Raw genomic sequence first — 22,349 nt, forward strand, 5'->3', positions numbered from 1 at the left:
TTAGCCTGGCGTGGAGGAGGGCGCCTGTAGTCCCAGCTACTCGGGAGGCTGAGGCAGGAGAATGGCGTGAACCTGGGAGGCGGAGGTTGCAGTGAGTCGATATCGCGCCACTGCACTCCAGCCTGGGCGACAGAGCGAGACTCCGTCTAAAAAAAAAAAAAAAAAAAAAAAAAAAGAGAAATAAAACTAATTTAATGCATTTTTAAAAGATAAAATATTTCAGTCACTTGGTTGCTTAATTTCTAGAATCTCAATAAATAAATTATGTAAAAAATGAATACCAATATGAAAATAACTCTTTGCTTATTTACTTTTTGCTTCCAGATTGCTGATTTCGGATTCAATTACCAAAGTAGAATTACTCAAACACAAAAGAATTCTAGTCCGGAATGTGTTCCACAAAAATACGTTCAGTAAAAGACAACTCCATAGATTCCCTAGTTGGAGACTGAGAATATAATTTAACATCATAAAAGAGCTGAGAACCTGCAATATAGAAATTCTGTTGTTTTAAAAGCCATATATCCTTTTATAAGTACTTCTATTGGCTATGAAATTATTTTCTGAAGAACATACTTTGGATAACACTTCTGAATGTAACAAATGGTAACAAATGTAATAAACAATACAAGAAGGGAGAACAAATAAGAGTTTCACAGTGAAAGTTTTTACTTATTCAGTGTTTTCCCACCTACTACATATTTTTAATATTTTCGAATATGAAAAATGTTTAAATTTATATATTTATTTGTTCTCTAAACATTTCTTAAATTATTTTTCACAGAAATGATTACTCTCTTTTCTAAAATATTGATCACACACCTACGTGATTACATTCCTAAGGGCAGTCGGGCAACTAAAAGCTGTTGCTCATTCTAGGCCATACGTACAAATCAGTTAACTTTCAGGCCTTTTTTGTAGAACAGGAAGAAACAAAGTGCTATGAGGCACTAATTTGCATTTTCTAGAACAAGTCAGGATATTATAGTAAGCTCATTCTCTGTTGTCTGTCCAGCCCAGCTTCCCTGGCTCCAGCCTCTGGGCACCACACAGATGGGCTGACTATGAGCACATCTGCCAATGCTGCCAAAATGTAAACACACTCAGCTGGCAGCAGATGTTTTCCAGGAAAGATCACTACCACTGGAGTTGTTCTGCTTTGGATTTTGTTAGCTGATCTTTATGGTTGGATATAAGGCTATTCTGTTCAAATAGATCATTTGTCTCCCAGGTATAGAGCAATAACACAGTAGACTAAGGCTCAACTGTTTTATATTTACCATGTTCATATACGTAGAAATGTTGTTAAAGGCTCTCCTAATGGGTCAAGATTTTTCTTCTTACATAAATGGGACTTATTTTACTTTAAGATCTCATTTACTGAGCTCTTCAGTAAAATATAAAGTTTAGAGGAATAAAAATAAGCATCCTTTCTGCTTTTCTATGATCATTGGTATAATTTGATTTAGTGTTCTCTTGTGCTATTCTCATCATTATCTGCATTAATTGCTCTAGTCCTGCTTTTTTATTGAAATACTCAGCATTCATTTGTGGTAAATTTATTTAATACTGTAGATCTTAAAAGTACATTTTTATATGAGTTTATAAACTCATTTAATATATATGCATTTGTAAATCTTGATGGCATATAAAAATCTCGAAATACTTCATCGTATAAAATGGTTACATTTATTCAGCATTTATAAAGTAATAGTAACTACTTGTCACTCTGTTAAACATGGAGGAATACCTTTCTCCGTGGTTATCAAGATTTAAACAGAATCAGCATAGAAGAAAATAAATGATATCATTTGTTGTCAAGTATTCTACTCATAGTGTGCCCAAAGAGATAGGGGAGTCTCAAGGAGGCTTGTGGATGGGGGACATTGATCTTGGCCTATAGAAATGGATCATCAAGAATGCATCTTCTGACCAGTGGCTATTAAACTGAGTTTTAAAGAACATTTTTCATTCAGTTTGACAACCGCTTTTCAGTGTTGACAATGTGCACCTATGAAGAGCTAGCAATTTTTACATCTGTGCAGCAGCTTTATTTCAGTTATTTGAATGACAAGTCATATGGTTTGGCTGTGTCTGCACCTGAATCTCATCTTGAATTGCAGTTCCGAAAATCCCCACGTGTCGTGGGAGGGACCTGGTGGGAGATAATTGAATTAAGGGGGTGGTTTTCCCCATGCCATTCTCATGATAGTGATTAAGTTCTCACAAGTTATGATGCTTTTATAAGAAACTTTCCCTCTTGCTCAGCTCCAATATGTCTCCTTGCTGCTGCCATGTGAAGAAGGACATGTCTGCTTCCCCTTCCACCAATGACTATAAGTTTCTTGAGGCCTCCCCCTCCCTGGACATGCTGAACCATGAATCAAATCTCTCTCCTTTATAAGTTACCCAGTCTCAGGTATGTCCTTATAGCAGTATGAGAACACACTAATACGACAAGCAACACAGGAACTCTGATCATCTATGAGAGCAGCAGTTGATTAGGCAGGACATGGAGCAGAAGAATTTCAGGAAAGCATGGAGCCTGGTGGAAGAACACCACTCTTTTTAAATAAATTGTCCTTGCACATCCTCTACAAACTTGAAATGTCCTGAGCACAGGACATGGGCAGAGTTGGACATGGTTTGTAGTCAGTGGTAAAATCAAGACAAGAGATATTTAATTAACAAAATAAACAATATTCATTTAAGACAGAACACCAAAATAACAAAAGGCAGCTATTTTTCTTGTTTGTTTGTTTTTAGTAATCTAAACAGTAGAGTTTGATAGAAGCTAACTATTGTCCTAGAAAATTGAAATACCTAACAATACCTGCATATGGAAATTATAAAATTCTCTGAGCTCCCCACATCCTGATCATACTTCTCCAGGTTAACTTTTGAACTACAAGTTTAAATAAAATTAAAGCATACCATAAAGCATGCACTTACTACCAATGCCAAGTAACTGCAGACTGCCTGAAATTATTTACTTTATGAAATCCTTCACTTGCAAATATTACTCTTAATACTTTCTCTATGTTTCCAGCTTGAGTGAATGCATCATAAAAGAAAATGTCTCAGACTTGATTCTAAATAATGAATTAAAAGTGATTTTAGTTACTTTAATATATGTTTCCAAATTATCCTAATTTTAAAGTTTGATTTTTAGTGATCTCAGAATCTGAAAATCCACCTGCCAAAATTTTCATGATATACAATTTGAAACTTTTAATATTACTTTTCACTCAATGACTAGGCTCCTCCATAGACTCCTCTATTATGTCCTCCTCTAAAATACTATGTTTGAGGGAAGATATTTTAGCCTTGTTTTTAAATCTCCACACCTATAGAGGTCTTATCTATTCTGATGCTTTTGATAGATGTAGAGACACCCTGGAGATAATAATAAAAACAAGGAGTCTGGTCATACAACAACGTGCATATGCATGTCTTAGTCTAGGTCCCTTTAAAACATGGCTCAAGGGAATTTTAACGCAAATAGTTTATTGGGCAAATGTCCCTAGGAAGCAGAAGTGAAGAATCAAGAAAAGTATGACAGAAAAGGAGTGAAAGCCTATATAAAGATATGTTTCAAATCGGCCATTTCTGTGAATAATGGGAGCTCAATCTCACTTGAACTATCTGAGGGGCCTTAACATAAGGGTCTCAGGATTCAAGAGGTGAAAGAAAGAAGTTATTCTCCATCAGACCCCATTCGCTATGCAGAGTTTCCCTGTGAGTCATTAGCTCCCTGAATTACTGGGATGTGCTTGTGAATTCTAAGCTAGCTCCCACAAGTTACTCATAGCATATGCCAGAAAAGCACTTGCAGTATCAAGAAAGGTAGTGCTTAACATGAGGCATTGTATGCAAAATATTGTTTGCTGAATTTGTGACTGGAATCATGGGTGAAGCAGAGAGGAAGTGAGGTAGTGTGTTAGATGTTTAACACAGTCTTCCTAGTGCGTCACTTGGATAGGCTCATGTACTCCATTAATTCCAGTTCATAGCCAACTCTCCAAATTGTTAGAAGGCTGCCAAATTTATGGAAGACTGTATATAAAAGGGTTAGTTTGGAAACTATAGCCCCTCCATCTGTAAATCATTCCAGGAGGATTGATATTTATCAACTCCTCCCATTACTCATTTTAGGGCCCCCTCACTTCAGCTAATGTGGGTTTGTTAACTAAGGGACGACCCAAACTTTTACTCCAAGGAATGTGAGCACTCAATTGACTTTTATGTGGTGAACTTGACTGCTGAAATTGTCCATTCAGATTTATTTCTGGGCATTGAAGCACTAAAAGACACTTGATGACTTTTCTGGGTCCCAAACTTAGCCTCCTTTACCTGCGTTGTGTAGCATAAACTGTAACTCTTTGTCATAATCAATGTCAATCACTCCTGCCAGCATAGTAACCCTTTTCCTTGCCTATTGGTTCACTGTAATGAGGAGCCCAATTTAATAACGTAGTTGTTTAGCTTCAAGTTGAGTGGGAACTTCATTGTGTCTCTTGGAAGAAACATTCCTCCATTAGAAACCAGAACTTCTGATGTACCACTTCCTGAATTATGAATAAAGGAAATTCAGAGTTCCAAAGTGGATTAACAGGAGTAATTGTACTTTTACTTCTTGGTTATGGAACTGGAATTCTAGATATTGGGGACACAGAGTCATATATTAGCTATTAGTTTAATGTCTATAACTCATTTTAAAGGACAGCCTCCCAAACGTGCATGGTGTCTTGCCCCTGACCTGTCATTCTGCAAAACAATTGACAGGTCATTCCATTGTATTATGTTGGCGCTTTGTGGTAATAAGCTATGTACTGAGAGAAGTGGATTCCATGGTAATGCACTTAATGCCTCACCTTGTTTGCTAGGAAATTGTTAGTCTGAAAAAAAAAATCGTTCAGCATCCCATTCCAATGAATTAGTGATTTTGTAAGAGCCTGGATGACAAGGTTGGAAGAAGTACTGTATATAAGAAAGCAAATCCATATCCAGACTGAATTATATCAAATTTAGTAAGACTAAATTACTGCCTTCTCCAGGGTTTAAAGAGTCCAATAGAATTGCACCTGTCTCATTTCAACATGCCTCCAAATTATTCAACTTGAACTGGTAACATTTTAGGGGGCCACACTGGTTACTGTCTTTGACATTTTGTCCAATTAGCAATGGCAGTAGCTAATCAGCCTTAGTGAGAAGGAACCCATACTACTGGGCCCCTACATAGTTCCATTTCTGCCACCATAAATGGCCCATTGTACAAACACCATGGCAGCTGAGAAAGAAGTCAAATGACATCGGCAGGACAAGCCATTGCATTCACCTACTGGTTGGGATCCTCCTCTGTGATAGAAGCTCTCTTTTAGATATCAATGAAACACACAGTAATTTACAAACTTTGAACCCTCTCCCTATAATCAACTGCTTATAATATTCCCAACTTTCTTTTACTTCCATTTTCGTCTGTTTAGGTCCCCATTCAACTAGTAGAAATCATTTGCCATTTTGATACCAAAGTGAATGATCAAAGATATTACTCCTAACTCTGCTCCCTGGAAGGATATCCCCTCACCGCTATCCTATAGGAACACACTTGGGATGGGCTTAAGTACAGTAGCAGTACATATTTAGGTCACATCATCTATTGAGCTGACCCCTCTGAGAACTAGACCCAAATTTTCCATCTCTACCACTTGGTCATAGGGAGCTCCCTAGAAGGCCATAGAAGTGAACTAAGATATACAATGGTTCACTAGAAGTAGTTTACAGGGGATTTTAGGCCACTTAGTGTATAACTTAGGTATATACCCTAAATGAAATAAGGTCCTGCTATAATCTGAGTATTTGTGTTCCTCAAAAATCGTAGTTTAAAAATTCTAACCTTTCAGGTGATGTTATAAGGTGGGCTATTTTGGAAGTATTTGGGTTATGAGGGCAATGGCCATGAATGGGATCAGTGCCCTTAAAAAAGAAGCCAAAGAGGGTTTGTTCACTTCTTATGAGTACATAGCAAAAAGAGGCTGTCCATGAACCAGTAAGGGGACTCTTACCACACCAATTTTACTAGCACCTTAATCTTGGACTTCTGAGTCTCAGAACTGTGAGAAATAAATTTCTCTTTTTCATAAGCTACCAAGTTTATGGCATTTTGTTACAACAACCTGAATTGACTAACAGGGGTTCTATACTGGTTTTCATCCTACATATGGTTGCAGTTGTATGATCTTATTACTCAGAGTATCTGATAGTCCCCAGCTCATGGTGGGCAGTGTTAGCTGCATAATCCCTTGAAGTCCCAAGCACAGTCATTCAGTCTTTACCAGAGTCCATCATTATTCCCAGAGTTGCTTCTCAAATTGCAAGTAGTTATCTCCCTGATAAGACATGACTCTGACTCCAAAACACTAGGGATTTATGGTGTGGCATTCCAACTGGAGTATTTCAGAAAATCGACACAGAATACTTAGTTACTACAAAAATGTCAAGCATCATCTTATCTAATCGTAAGGCCAAAGTGGTAGGGTCAGCTTCTACTGCAGCCTAGACCTGCCACAGAATCCTCTGTCTTCTGTCATATGAGTCAGAGTAATTTTTCCAAGTCCATTGTAGGCTGCCTTCAAAATCCAGTGGCCCTCTGAGTAATATGCCTCTTTCTATGTCTGAGGAAACAGACAATGAAAATAAACATAATCAATGAGGAACTCTATACATTCTAGAGTCCCTGCCCCGATGCTTCTGGGGCTGTCTGAGGGTCAGCAGTAGAGTTTGACTTTTTCCCTTGTCAAAACATTCTTTCTCTTTCCCTAGTTCACAGATATTCACACTTGATAAATACTCAACTTATAAAATTCCATCTCAATGTCTGCTCCAAGAGAATTCAACCTGTGACGATTGGTGTTAGAGGTGGCAGAGGAATCAAGCAATGAGATGCCACCTAGTTGAAAATTAGGAATTCATTTCATCACTGTTGGTAGGTAGAGCACAGGTATCTACTTGCATGCATTGATGTTTAATTGTTACAACTCTCATCCAGTGAATTTAGATGATATTAGTGGTGTCATGTAACAGGTACAGAGAAAATAGTGATTATAAGAACAATAGGATTGAATGACTCTTGTTAAGCACAATAATTGATGCTCTAGGAAAAGATACTTCCAATTAATAGGTAGTTTAAAAGTCATAGGAATGATAAAAGGATTCTTTGAGAGCTCACACAAACACATTCTTCTTCTGCAGTGGGAAGGCATAGACAGCTGAGGACCAGGACTAAAACCTAATTGTAAGAATGACAGAGTAGCCCACCTCCAAAGAAGGTAAAATCCTTAACCAAAGGAGCTTGTTATGTCAAAATCAGGACCTTGGTTGGGAAAAAAATATGAGTCTGACACATGGGCTGATGCTTCTCAACTTATTGAATTCCTGGATTCTCCTGAGCCACATTTAATGTGTTCAAGAGCAACATAGGACTAATGACTATTGACTTGGACAGGACAGCCCAAAACATTCCTTCTTTGATAGATTGTGGAGGCACCTTCACAGTCAACAATCAGGTTACATCTATACAGGAAAGAGCCCCAGGGCTACAGGCCTGGTCTGGTCCTAGCTCCTTTACTCATTTGCTGTGAAATTTCTGATTTTCATCATCTGTTACCTGGAGAGAATAATAATGCCCTCATAGAGTCTGACACTTAGCTATGATAAGATACCATGATTAATAGAAAATAATCTTAGCAGTGAGAAGAATTGTGTGATGTGCTGAGTGGACTAGATATTGGGAATGGTGTAAAGGAACTAGTTTCTCATAACAAATAGAATACAGAAAACTTAACATATACATTAACATTTATTCATAACAAAATAGAATACATAATCCTTGGTTTTCTGTAATAATTTTACCACATGTTTACATTATTAAATGATATGTAGCTCATTTTGCATGACTTTAAGCTCAACAAAAGTGGATGTTTGTAGGCCATATTGATGTTGATACAAGTAGCACTATTTGATACATTTTCACTACTATTTTGTATTTCATTTTATGAATATAAATTTTAAAATTATTTTGGTTGGGATACTTAAATGAAAGAATCATTAGACAATATCCTGCCCTCAGCTTTCCAGATGTAAAGTCGGTTTCTCTGCATGTGTCAAGATGCATTCCAGTGCACACCTGTATGTCTCAAGTCAAGAAGTTCTGTTAATTACAGGTTGATTCTCTAGGTAAACATTTTCTCTCACCACAAACACGTAATTCCATTTTCTCCAAAGGAAGCAGGGTATCACAAGGAGAAGGTGCACTCAGGGTGATTTGGACTCTTAGTGTATTAAATGATAGCTATTATGGATCTAAATGTACTTTTCTGTTAATCTTTGCTCATCAACGCTTCAAGAACTTCTTTTTTTGTCTCTTTAATCACATTTCTTGATGCTTAAACTTCATAGGCTGTAGGGAAAAGAAAGAATTATTTTTCTCACCCATTATTAGGTCATGGCTGAGACCCCTTTAACAAAAGGCAAATAAATAAGGGAAAAGCATATTAACTTCTTTAATATACTTTCCACATGACACAGGAGGCTTCATAAGAAAATGAAGCCAGAAAGAAACAGGGAAACCTGTGTGTTTTTATGCTTAGGTTTGATAAAGAGTGGGCAGTGACGGGGAACTGTGATTGGACAAATGGGGCATGAACCAATAGTGTTAAACTGGGGGGATTTTAGAAAGACCTGTTTGGATCCTTATCTGTGTTTTTCTGTGTCTTCAGACATAAGAATGTTCCTTATTTCTAGGTATAAGAGGGTACCTTTTAAATAAGGGTTTTTATAACCTGCCACAGGTAAAATGGTAAGAGAAAGTCACAGAATGGCCTTCCTAGATTTTGCGGTCAGCTTCAGGGAAGAAGTACAAGGGGAAGGTGACAGTGACCTTCCTTCTGCTTCTATATTGTCAAATACCAATATGCCATAGTTTGGGGTAACATGTCCTGGGCCCCATCAGGGCTAAACATTGTATTCTAGCCATACTATATTTTGTTAGTTTCCTATGTGCATTGTCCTCTTTCTATTATCTCTGGTTTATTACTTTCAGTTAGAGTATATGATATCCCATTTTCACTACATATTATCTGGGTAGTATCTATATCACTTGGTTCTCATCTCAATCATGAATCTACATTCCCCCATCACAGCACCATCCAAATTTTATTATTATTACTTGTTTGTCTATTGATTTCATAAAATTATCAAAATAATAGAGACAAATTTTATCAGTTCAACCTGTTATTAATAGAGGCCTCTCACAGTACCTAGCACACAGTAGGTCCTTTATAGTATTAAATGAATGAATTATTTAATTACTGTGTTTTAATCAATTTCAAAGCACATATATTTTAATATCTCTGAAATCAGAGTGCTGCTTGTGTCTCAGGATCCTTAGGGCATCACTTTTCCAGGTGGAAAACCTCTGTGGCCCGTGGTGCCTATGCCCAAGTTTTGCTCAGGCCCACTGGACTCATCCCACCCACTTGGTCTTGCACTATCAGCCTGGATCCCACACCTGCCAAGGGCTAGCCAGGTGCAGAGTGGTGAGGGGTGGGTGAATGAATCCAGGGTCTGGCCACTGTGCACAGCCAGGCACACTGGCTGTGGTGAGGCAGGCAGCTCCAGGTGCTGGCACAGCTGTTGGTTCTGTTCGAGACCAAAGCTAGAGTAGACATACTCTACACAAGCATACACAAGAGGCTTCTGTTGTGGGCACCAGCATCTGGTTAAAGGGAACACAATGGTGCCCGAAATCTCAGAGATGCCAGGAAATGCAGAGCCCCAAAGAGGGTGTTACACTGTGTCACAGACTTAGGTCAGGGAGCCCAGAATTATGGGATCCCAGAAAGGCCTCAGTTATTCTCTCCTTTTCATTCCCTGAAGCATAGAAAATCGGGGTGGGAGGGGGTGTTTCAGCCCTGTTTGTGTTACAGCTTTTTCAGTCCCACCATTAGGTGGGTCCCAAATCCTTATCCTATGTCCAGGAAAAATTAAGTATGTGGACACCTGCAGGATGAGCAAGGTAGAGAGGAGCTTTATTGAGTGACAGAACTGCTCTCACAAGACCCACACTGGGTAGCAACTTTCTACAGGCAGGTCATCCCAATGAGTCCAGGAGACCTGAAGTGGGTAGCTTTTTCCCACAGCTGATAGTCCCAACATTTGTTGGAGTCTGGCTGAGTCTGGGGTTTTTATGGGCTCAGAAAGGAAGAAGTGCCTGCTGATTGTTCCATGGGCAGCCACGTGTGGGCCTGGAAAAACACCACAAGTTCTCACTCTGGGCCGTGGTAGACTCCACGCGCAACTGACAGCCTGGACCCCGGGTCATCCCTGGCTTGACTATGGGGTTTCATCAGGGACCCGTCCCTTTCAGCCCAGGATACTGTCTTCTTCCTGCTGCTATCAACATGCCATCCATGGTGCCCAGGCTGTTCATGACAAGGGGTGCCTATAGGCCCATGCCAAGCTGCCCTCAGTGTCCCCTTGGCCTCCCTTCTGTGCTCATTGGCACCCAAAGTCCAGAGCAGGCTGAAGCAGCAGGGCTATGGAGTGTCAGGGCACCCTGAATGTGTCAGGGCACATATCCAGCCGGGTTGCGACAGCACCTGGGCTCAGCCTCCACTTTGCTCTGAAATTGGAGCAGGAGGAGGGAGGAGTGGGAGCAGGCACTTCCAAGACATTTGGGGAAGCAGGGCTTCCCAGGACCCCAAAAGTGCAGGGATGCCCAGGTCCAGAGCTGCCTCTGGGTGGCTGCAGCTGCACTAGGAAATGTAGAGCTCTCACCCCACCAACTCAGTAGGGGGTGAGGCTCCTACCCCATTGACTCCATGGAGCACACAGCCCTGGCTGTGACTCCCCAACTGCAACTGGCTGCTCCTGAGGGACCGCCGCCATCACTTGTCTATACGGACCTTGTAACTGCATCAGTACACAGAGGCCCCAGCCAGCAGTGCCTAGTTATAAAATCCAGACTTCTAGGGCTCAGAGGGCAGGAAGTGCCGGTCTTCTTGTTCTGAGCTGTTGCTGCTAAGTTAGTACTCCCTCTCCTTGGTCTCTAGATTTTCCTCAAGGGTCAGACTCCAGTTAGCCAACCCCAGTTCTGGCTGTGGGAGAAAAATACCTGGATGGTCACAGATATTGGCCTTCACACCCCTCTTTACCCCACTCTTGTCATCAGCCTACTGCACAAATTAGCCCGCCTTGAGATTTTCAAAATGATTGTCAAGGTGAGAAAAACATCTAGGTCTTCTGAGTCGAATTTAGACCTCACGTACATTGTTTTCATTCACATGTTCTTCACGACATGTTCATACTCCTCAATGCATTTTGACAATATGGACAATTACGTGACAAAATACAATAAAACCCCTCTTTCTTGGCTTGGGGAGGAAGCTGAAGTTACAGAGATTAGACTTGTTTTGAAATGCCCAAAAGAGTAGCTGTCCAATGAATCTTAGTATTAAGAGAAAATGTATATATCAAAGTAGTGAAAATTTTTAAGGTAATATACCCCCTTTGTCTTCTCACTCAGACATAGATTCAGTCCTAAGAGTGGCCCAACAGAATTTGCAGCACTTTGACGCACTCACGTGCTGCTTTTTCTCCTTCCCCTCCAGTCCACTGGTTTCCCTGCTGTTGTGACATGTCAGTCATGATTCTGCCTCAGAGCCTTTGCTCTGATGAACTCTCTCCTCAGTGTTCCTTCTACTTGTGGATATCTCAGGGTTCACTACTTCTTCATCTTCTTCCCTCATACTTCACATTCTCAGTGGGCTTTCCTAGCTACATTATATTAAAGTTAAACACACCTCTCTTTCTTGCTTGATTTTTTCTCCTAACACTCATCACTATTGGGTATCTATACATTACTTACTTCTTATTCATTGGCTATTTTTCTTTACTAGAATGTTAGCTTTGAGAAGGCAGGAAGTCTTGATCTTAGTCTCTGCATTATCCTTGGCATTTTAAACATTATCTGATATATAATAGGTGCTCAAAAACTAGTTTTTGAGAGAAAGAAAGATTTTCAAAACATTTGAAGACTCAGGACAAGCATGATATTCAGGTCCATAATTTTGACAGTTGATGAAGGGATTAAAGTGGAAAACATATCTAATTCAACAAGCCCATTCTCCATGACTAAACTTATTAATTTTATACATTGAAATTCCGGGCAACATTCATTCCAAAAGTATCTAAGCCTTCAATTAAAACATGTTGGATTCATCCATTGTATTTTCAAAAATGTCTGATACTGTGATCACAACCACAAATTAAATTCAAAGAATCATTCATTTATTCACTTACTCATTATTTTAATGTAGGGTTATAAAATGGCTCATCTGTGTTAAAGATTCTTAACGGCCTCAAGGTACCAACTAGTCAGTTTGACTTATCATGAGTCACCTTAGCAAGCAAAACAATAAACAACAAATACAGACTTTCTGGTCTTAGGTTCCAGAACTTCAGCACACAAACAAGACAAATGAATTTTGGCTACCTGAGCAGAGTCTATTTTGTCTTCTTTCATATTGTCAGATATGCTTCTCTAAGGAACTTTTCGACATAGGAGTCTTCTAACTTTTTTACCAGGCATTCTACTAAAGGATAGAAGAGAAGTATGCCTCTTAGATTGGCAGAAAGTGTGCTGTGCTTCACAGCTTACACATGTATACAAGCCAGTGTCCACACTGATGGTTTTGGCTAGTTCCTTTTCTAACTTTAATTATATTATTATGATTCTTAAGTTTTTACTATGGAAGTTCTCCCTGTGTTTTCAAGTAACATGGATACATGTAAACATTTTCAATCAGGTCCAGTTATGAACATAATCTCCATAGCACAACGGAATTTAAGTTAGAGTGGTGTCTTGGAGTAAGGAAAAATAAAAGGTAAGAAAGATAAGTGAAAATTTCTTTTTAATGTTTTCTGAGAAACTTTTTGTTCAGACAGTATTCACTTTCAGGGAGACTCCAGTAGGTTTTGAGGGAGGGTCTGACAAAGTTTCCGGTGAGTGAAAAACAGTTAAAATTTAATCAAGCGTATTCAGGCATCCCTGGCTGGATTCTAAGTGGTTGTGTAAATCATTAAAAGAAGGAAGGCAGCGGTAGAGATAGTGGGTACATTTTAGTACAATAAGTAAGTGCTAGATAAGCATATCTATATTGCAGACATATTTGTTTCACCAATTTACACAAATCTTTAAAAAGCTAAGCAGCATACAATTTCATTAAGACTTTCACTTAAGAGTATGGATAAAAAGTGGACGGGAGCGGAGGCTCATGCCTGTAATCCCAGCACTTTGGTAGGCCGAGGCGGGTGGATCACGAGGTCAGGAGATCGACACCATCCTGGCTAACAAGGTGAAACCCCGTCTCTACTGAAAACACAAAAATTAGCCAGGCGTGGTGGCCGGTACCTGTAGTCCCAGCTACTCGGGAGGCTGAGAATGGCGTGAACCCAGGAGGCGGAGCTTGCAGTGAGTGGAAATCATCCCGCCACTGCACTCCAGGCTGGGCGACAGAGTGAGACTCCGTCTCAGAAAAAAAAAAAAAAAAAGGATAAAAAACACGTATACAAATCAGTTCTTTAAGCTTACTTTTCCATTGGCACATGGAATTCATTCACAGTAAGGTGATTATACAATGATACACATAAAAAGTAAAATCTTCCATTTCAGTAGATGGAATTTTAATTACTACCAGCTAGACTGAGATGCTGCTCTAGTTCAGGAGGTTAAGAAATCAGTGCAATGCTGTTTATGTTCTCCACAACATATGATGCAGCAGTCATGTCTTTCTATTATCTATTGTTTCGGAAAGTGATTATGCCAGGAGCTATGCAGCTTGGGGGAAAAAACTGAAATGCCCCCATCTATTTCTAATGAAGATTAAGAGAATCTTCTGTCATGTTGACTCCATTTAGGCATAAAATTGCAATTATTTTGACATTAAATTCTCATTATTGTATTTCCCTTGTGTGATCTTTTTACAGATATTTGTGGAAATGCTGACTGACAACAATCTTTTGTTAAATACTATTCCCTTGTCTACTTTTCTTTCTTACCTCAATATTCATTCCTCCCAACACTAACTCCACCCTCTTATCTGTTATGACCTTTGAAATTTCTTTTTTTTAAATTATACTTTAAGTTCTAGGGTACATGTGCACAACGTGCAAGTTTGTTACATTGTATACATGTGCCATGTTGGTGTGCTACACCCATTAACTCGTCATTTACATTAGGTATATCTCCTAATGCTATTCTTCCCCCTTCCCCCCACCCCACGACAGGCCCCAGTGTGTGATGTTCCCCTTCCTGTGTCCAAGTGTTCTCATTGTTCAATTCTCACCTATGAGTGAGAACATGCAGTGTTTGGTTTTTCTGCTCTTGCGATAGTTTGCTCAGAGTGATGGTTTCCAGCTTCATCCATGTCCCTACTGAGGACATGAACTCATCCTTTTTTATGGCTGCATAGTATTCCATGATGTATATGTGCCACATTTTCTTAATTCAATCTATCATTGATGGGCATTTGGGTTGGTTCCAAGTCTTTGCTATTGTGAATAGTGCTGCAATAAACATACATGTGTATGTGTCTTTACAGCAGCATGATTTATAATCCTTTGGGTATATACCCAGTAATGGGATGACTGGGTCAAATGGTATTTCTGGTTCTAGATCCATGAGGAATCGTCATACTGTCTTCCACAATGGTTGAACTAGTTTACAGTCCCACCAACAGTGTAGAAGTGTTCCTATTTCTCCACATCCTCTCCAGCACTTATTGTTTCCTGACTTTTTAATGATCACCATTCTAACTGGTGTGACATGGTGTCTCATTGTGGTTTTGATTTGCATTTCTCTGATGCAGCCAACAGACACATGAAAAATTATTCATCATCACTGACCTTTGAAATTTCTGTAGGAAAGAACTAAAAACGAAAAGAAGCATACAATTATTATTTCCCCACTGGTTTATGTAAGAAGAAAAACAAAGACAAGAAGCAATTGGTAAAATTATTCTCACACTAAATAGGTTTCTGAGAGCCCATTTCAGATGTGGGGAGGCTGCAGCGACAGCAGGAAGAAACATTTGCAGTGCTCTGTAATTCTGAGCCCTGGCAGCTGTAGCATCAGGGTTTTCTGTTCAGTTCCCTGGCAGCTGGAATGTGGTCTGAGGTCTCAGATACAGACAGACCAACCCAACCTCTAACCTTCAGTTAACATAACCTCTGAAGCCACTACCTAAGTGCTACAGGTGGCCCCTAGAGCAGTTAAGGTCACCTTTCTAATAATGTCCTGAGAGCTTGCTCTTTTCTGCTGCAGACAATCCCCCTGAACTTTTCTGTCCTTTCCTCTGCGGAAAAGCTGACAGGCACAACCTTGGACAATGGCACCTTAAAGGAGGCATGCTGACTTCATTGTCTCTTTTAAGTGTCCCTTTTGAAGTGAAGGAAGTCAGTCCATAGTAATCATTATAGCTCCCTCTAGGATGGCACTGCAAGGTCAGCTCTGCACAGGAGTCCTGCACTGGAGCACGAGAATAAGATAAGAATATCTGACTTCAAACCTCCTGGCGATTTTCATTAAAAGATAAATCTCCCTCAATCTATTTTGAGACTGGGTTTTTTATAATACAATAATAAAAGGGTCAGTGTAAAAAAGACTTCACTTCATCTACCATATTTTTTCTGCTGCTCGATCTACTCTATAAATGCATTTAGCAAGTCTAAAGGCAATTGGAAAGTGTGTAGAATGTGGTAGCTTTGCAGCCAGGTGAAATATTGCTCAATCAGGTTAGAAAATTCAAGATCTGACTCTCCCAGAGTGAGTGTCTTTGTTCATTTCTGAGAACACAGCAAAAGTCATCGTACTCTCCATCTGAGTCCGTTCGTGTGAAGTGACATGATCGAGGGTTGCATTGTGTGAAAACACAATGAGCAGCAGCATGTCACCTACTATTTCAAAACTATACTTCAGAGCACCTGAGAGTCTGAGAGATACTGACTAGGGGATTTGAGTGATTGCCTTCAGTGGGCAATGTGTCTTAGAACACACTGCTTATCCATGCTCTAGGGTTAGAGTGTTTCTTGCAGAAGGTCTTCTGCTGCATAGAGTCAAGTCAAAAGATACAGTCATATAGGAAGGGTGTGATGATCCCTGATGGGATAACCAAGAGGCCACACATTTCCTGGAATGACATATAAAACGTGACAGCATTTTAAAATGGATTAATTTCTAATATTTTAAAATACTTTAATCTGTAGGAAATACAATTGTGATTAAAATTATTGTACGATGAAGCACTGGATTTGAACTAAAGAAAGATTTGTTGTTATGATAATGGTATCAATAACACTAGAAGATGAATAGCCTCAAATGCAATCATTAACATATTTCAGGTCTAAGGGACCGTTTACGTTTTCTTCTCTGTCTCACATAATTTAATTTTCTTCTATTTTCATGATTTTTTGAATTATTTCTTCTTTCTACTTTTCTTCTATATGAATTCCAGTATTCAAAAAAATATGTTTTCTCATGCATCCATATGTTCCTTAAACTCCTATAAAGGTTTATAATAAGTCAATTATAAGCTTATTACAGGCATATTTGATTTTGTTGCACTTCATTTTATTGCATTGTGTGATACTGAATTATTTTACAAATTGAAGGTGAGTGACAACCTTGTATGGAACGAAACCGTGGGCACCATTTTTCCAATAGCATATACTCACTTCATGTTTCTATGTCAAATTTTGGCAATTCTTGCACTATTTCAAACTTATCATTATATTTTTTATGGTGATTTGTGATCAGTGATCTTTGATGTAACTATTATAATTGTTTTGGGGCACCAAAAACTGCACCATATAAGAAAGCAAGTGTAGTTGATAAATGTTGTGATGCAGTATATATTCTCACTGCTCCACTTAATGGTTGTTCCCCAGCTTTTCTCTCTCTCCTCTGGCTTCACTATTCCCTGAGCCACAACAATATTGAAATTAGGCCAATTAATAACCCTACAATAGGCCGGGCATGGTGGCTCACGCCTGTAATCCCAACACTTTGGGAGGCCAAGGCGGGAATATCACGAAGTCAGGAGATCGAGACCATCCTGGCTAACACGGTGAAACCCTGTCTCTACTAAAAAATACAAAAAACTAGCGGGCGGAGGTGGCGGGCGCCTGTAGTCCCAGCTACTCGGGAGACTGAGGCAGGAGAATGGCGTGAACCCGGGAGGCAGAGTTTGCAGTGAGCCGAGATTGTGCCACTGCACTCCAGCCTGGATGACACAGCGAGACTCCATCTCCAATAAATAAATAAATAAATAAATAAATAAATAAATAAATAATAACCCTACAATGACTTCTGAGTGTTGAAGTGAAAAGAAGAGTTTCAGATGTTTCACTCTAAGTCAAAAGCCACAAATGATTAAACTGAGAAAGGCATGTCAAAAGCCGAGATAAGCTGAAAGCTATGTCTCACACACCAAACAATTAGCCAAGTTGTGAATGCAAAGGAAAAGTAATTGAAGGAAATTAAAAGTGCTACTCCAGTGAACACATAAATGATAAGAAAGCAAAACAGCTTTATTGAGTATAGGGAGAAAGTTTGTGTGGTCTGGATAGAAGATCAAACCAGCCACAACATTCTCTTAAGTCAAAGCCTAATCCAACCCAAGGCCCTAACTCTCTTCAACTCTGTAAAAGATGTGAGGAAGTTGCAGAAGGAAAGATGGAAGACAGCAGAGGTTGCTTTAGGAAAAAAGCCATCTCTATAATACACAAGTGCAAGATGAAGTAACAAGTATGAACATATAAGCTGCAGCAAGTTATCCAGAAGCTCTTACTAAGATAATTGATGAAGGCAGTTGTACTAAACAACAGCTTTACAATGTAGATATAATAGTATTCTATTGATAGAAGTTGCTATCTAGGACTTCAATCGCTAGAGAGGAGAAATCAATGCCTGGCTTTAAGGTTTGTAAAAACAGGCTTTCTTGTTAGGATCAAATACAGCTGGTGACTTAAAGTTGAAGCCAGTGCTCATTTACCACTCTAAAAATCCTACAGCCCTTGAGAATGATGCTAAATCTACTCTGCCTGTGCTCTATAAATGGAGCACTGAAGTCTGGTTGCCAGCACATCTGTTTACAGCATGGTTCACTAATTCTTTTTTCTTTTTTTTTTTTTTCTTTCTTTCTTTTTTTTTTTTTTTGAGACAAGGTCTTGCTCTGTTGCCCAGGCCAGGTGTGAAATTGGCTCACTGCAACCTCTGTGTCCCAGGCTCAAGCAATCCTCCTACCTCAGCCTTCAGAGTAGCTGGGACTACAGTCACATGTCACCATACTCAGCTAATTTTTGTATTTTTTTGTAGACATGAGGTTTTACCATGTTGCCCAGGCTCGAACTCCTGGGCTCAAGCAATCTGCCTGCCTCAGCCTTTTCCCAAAGGACTGGGATTACAGGTATGAGCCACTGTGCCCAGCCAGTTTGCTAAATATATATATTTTTTAATTTTTATTATACTTTAACTTCTGGGATACATGTAGAGAACGTGTACGTTTGTTATACAGGTATACATGTGCCATGGTGGTTTGCTGCACCCATCAACCCATCCCCTACATTAGGTATTTCTCCTAACGCTACCCTTTCCCTAGCCCCCGACCCCCTAACCAGTCCTGGTGTGTGATGTTCACCTCTCTGCATCCATGTGTTCTCATTGTTCAACTTCCACTTATGAGTGAGAACATGCAGTGTTTGGCTTTCTATTCTTGTGTTAGTTTGCTGAGAATGATGGTTTCCAGTTTCATCCATCTCCCTGCAATGGACATGAATGCATCCTTTTTTATGGCTGCATAGTACTCCAAGGTATACAGGTGCCACATTTTCTTTACCCACTCTATCATTCATGGGCATTTGGGTTGGTTCCAAGTCTTTGCTATTGTGAACAGTGCTGCAATAAACATACGTGTGCACGTGTCTTTATAGTAGAATGATTTATAATCCTTTGGGTATATACCCAGTAATGGGATTGCTGGGCCAAATGGTATTTCTGGTTCTAGATCCTTGAGGAATCACCACATTGTCTTCCACAATGGTTGAACTAATTTACACTCCCACTAACAGTGTAAAAGTGTTCCTATTTTTCCACATCTGTTGTTTCCTGACTTTTTAATGATTGCCATTCTAACTGGCATCAGAAGGTATCTCATTGTGGCTTTAATTTGCATTTCTGTGATGACCAGTGATGATCAGCTTTTTTTCATATGTTTGTTGGCCGCATAAATGTCTTCTTTTGAGAAGTGTCTGTTCATATCCTTCGCCCACTTTTTGATGGGGTTGTTTGTTTTTTTCTTGTAAATTTGTTTAAGTTCCTCGTAGATGCTAGTTATTAGCCCTTTGGCAGATGGATAGATTGCAGAAATGTTCTCCCATTCTGTAAGTTGCCTGTTCACTCTGATGATAGTTTCTTTTGTTGTGAAGAAGCTCTTTAGTTTAATTAGATCCCATTTGTCAATTTTGGCTTTTGTTGCTATTGCTTTTTGTGTTTTAGTCATGAAGTCTTTGGCCATGCCTGTGTCCTGAATGGTATTGCCTTGGTTTTCTTCTTGGGAGTTTATGGTTTTAGGTCTTACATTTAAGTCTGTAATCCATCTTGAGTTAATTTTTATATAAGGTGTAAGGAAGGGGTCCAATTTCAGTTTTCTGTGTATGACTAGCCTGTTTTCCCAACACCATTTATTAAATAGGGAATCATTTCCCCATTTCTTGTTTTTGTCAGGTTTGTCAAAGGTCAGATGGTTGCAGATGTGTGGTGTTTTTTCTGAGGCCTCTGTTCTGTTCCATTGGTCTATATGTCTGTTTTGGTACCAGTACTCTTTTGGTTACTATAGCTTTGTAGTATAGTTTGAAGTCAGGTAGTGTGATGCATCCAGCTTTGTTATTTTTGCTTAGGATTGTCTTGGTTATGTGGGCTCTTTTTTGGTTCCATATGAAATTTAAAGAAGTTTTTTCTAATTCTGTGAAGAAAGTCAACAGTAACTTGAGGGGATAGCATTGAATCTATAAATTACTTTGGGCAGTATGGCCATTTTCATGATATTGAGTCTTCCTATCCATGAACATGGAATGTTTTTCCATTTGTTTGTGTCCTACCTTATTTCCTTGAGCAGTGCTTTGTAGTTCTCCTTGAAGAGGTCCTTCACATCCCTTGTAAGTTGGATTCCTAGGTATCTTATTCTCTTTGTAGCAATTGTGAATGGGAGTTCCCTCATGATTTGACTCTCTATTATTGGTTAATAGAAATGCTTGTGATTTTCACACATTGATTTTGTATCCTGAGACTTTGCTGAAGTTGCTCATCAGCTTAAGGAGATTTTGGGCTGAGACAATGGGTTTTCTAAATATACAATTATGTCATCTGCAAACAGAGACAATTTGACTTCCTCTCTTCCTATTTGAATACCCTTTATTTCTTTCTCTTGCCTGATTGCCCTAGCCAGAACTTCCAATACTATGTTGAATAGGAGTGGTGAGTGAGGGCATCCCTGTCTTGTGCCAGTTTTCAAAGGGAATGCTTCCAGTTTTTGCTCATTCAGTATAATATTGGCTGTGGGTTTGCCATAAATAGCTCTTATGATTTTGAGATACGTTCCATCAATACCTAGTTTATTGAGAGTTTTGAGCATGAAGGGGTGTTGAATTTTGTCAAAGACCTTTTCTGTATCTATTGAGATAATTGTGTGGTTTTTGTCGTTGGTTCTGTTTATGTGATGGATTATGTTTATTGATTTATGTGGAACCAGTCTTGCATCCCTGGGATGAAGCCCATTTGATTATGTTGGATAAGCTTTTTGATATGCTGCTGGGTTTGGTTTACTAGCAATTTTTTAGCCCACTATTGAGACCTACTGCTCAGGGGGAAAATTATTTTAAAATATCACTGCTCACACCTATAATCCTAGCATTTTAGGAGGCTGACTGGGAGGATCATTTGAGCCCAGGAGTTCAAGATCAGCCTGAGCAACATAATGAGACTCCTTCCCTAGAAGACAAATTTAAAAAATTAGCCAGGCATGGTGGCACATGCCTGTAGTCCCAACTACTTGGCAGGATGAGACAAGAAGATGGGTTGAACTCAGGAGTTCAAGGCTAGAATAAGTTGTGATCATGTTGTACACCAACCTGGGCAACAGAGCAAGACCTTGTCTCAAAAATCATACATATTACTGCTTGTTAAAAATTCATCTTGTCACCAAAGAGCTCTGATGGAGATATACAAGATTAATGTTTTTATGCTGCCAACACAACCGCTGTTCCACAGCCTGTGAATCAAATGGTAATTTTAACTTTCAAGTTTTATTAGTTAAGAAATACATTTTGTAAACCTATAGCTTCCATAGACAGTGACTCCTCTAATGGCTTTGGGCAGAGCAAATTGAAAACTTTCTGGAAAGGATTCACCATTTTAGATGTCATTAAGAACACTCATGATTCATAGGAAGTCAAATTATCAGCATTAATAGGGGTTTGAAAGAAGTTGATTTAAACTTTCATGAATAATTTTGAGGGTTTCAAGACTTCAGTGGAGGAAGTAAGTGCAAACGTGACGAAAATAGCAAGAGAAATAGAACTAAAAGTGGGGCGTGAAGATATGACTGAATTGTTACAATCTCCTGATAATCTGTTAACAGAAGAGAAGTTGTTTCTTATGAATAAGCAAAGAAAGCAAAGATGCAGTCTACTCCCAGTGAAGATGCTGGGAACATTGTTGAAATGACAACAAAGAATTTGGATTATCATTTAAATGTAGCCAATAAAGCAGTGGCAGGTTTAGAGAGGATATTCTCTAAATTTCAAATTTAGAAGTTCTACTGTTGGATAAAATGCTACCACGCAAAATAACATGCTAATGAGAAATGTTACATGAAAGGAAGAGTCAAATGTGGCTTTATTGTCACCTTATTTTAAGAAATTGCCACAGCCACACCAACCTTCAGGACCGATCACCCTGATTAACCAGAAGTCATTAGCACAGAGAAAAGACCTCCTCTGGACCCCACACCAAGTAAAAGATTAGGACTCGCAGAAGGCTCAGATAATCATTAGCATTTTTAGCACAGTATTTTTAAAGTAAGGTATACACATTTTTAAAGACATAATGCTGTTTCACACATAATAGACTACAGCAGTGGTCTCCAACCTTTTTGGCACCAGGGACTAGTTTCATGTAAGAAAATTTTTTCACGGACGGGGTGGGGAGTGGTTGATGGTAGGGTGGTGACGAAACT

This window comes from Macaca thibetana, chromosome 6, assembly GCF_024542745.1.
Source record: "Macaca thibetana thibetana isolate TM-01 chromosome 6, ASM2454274v1, whole genome shotgun sequence".
NCBI lineage: Eukaryota > Metazoa > Chordata > Mammalia > Primates > Cercopithecidae > Macaca > Macaca thibetana.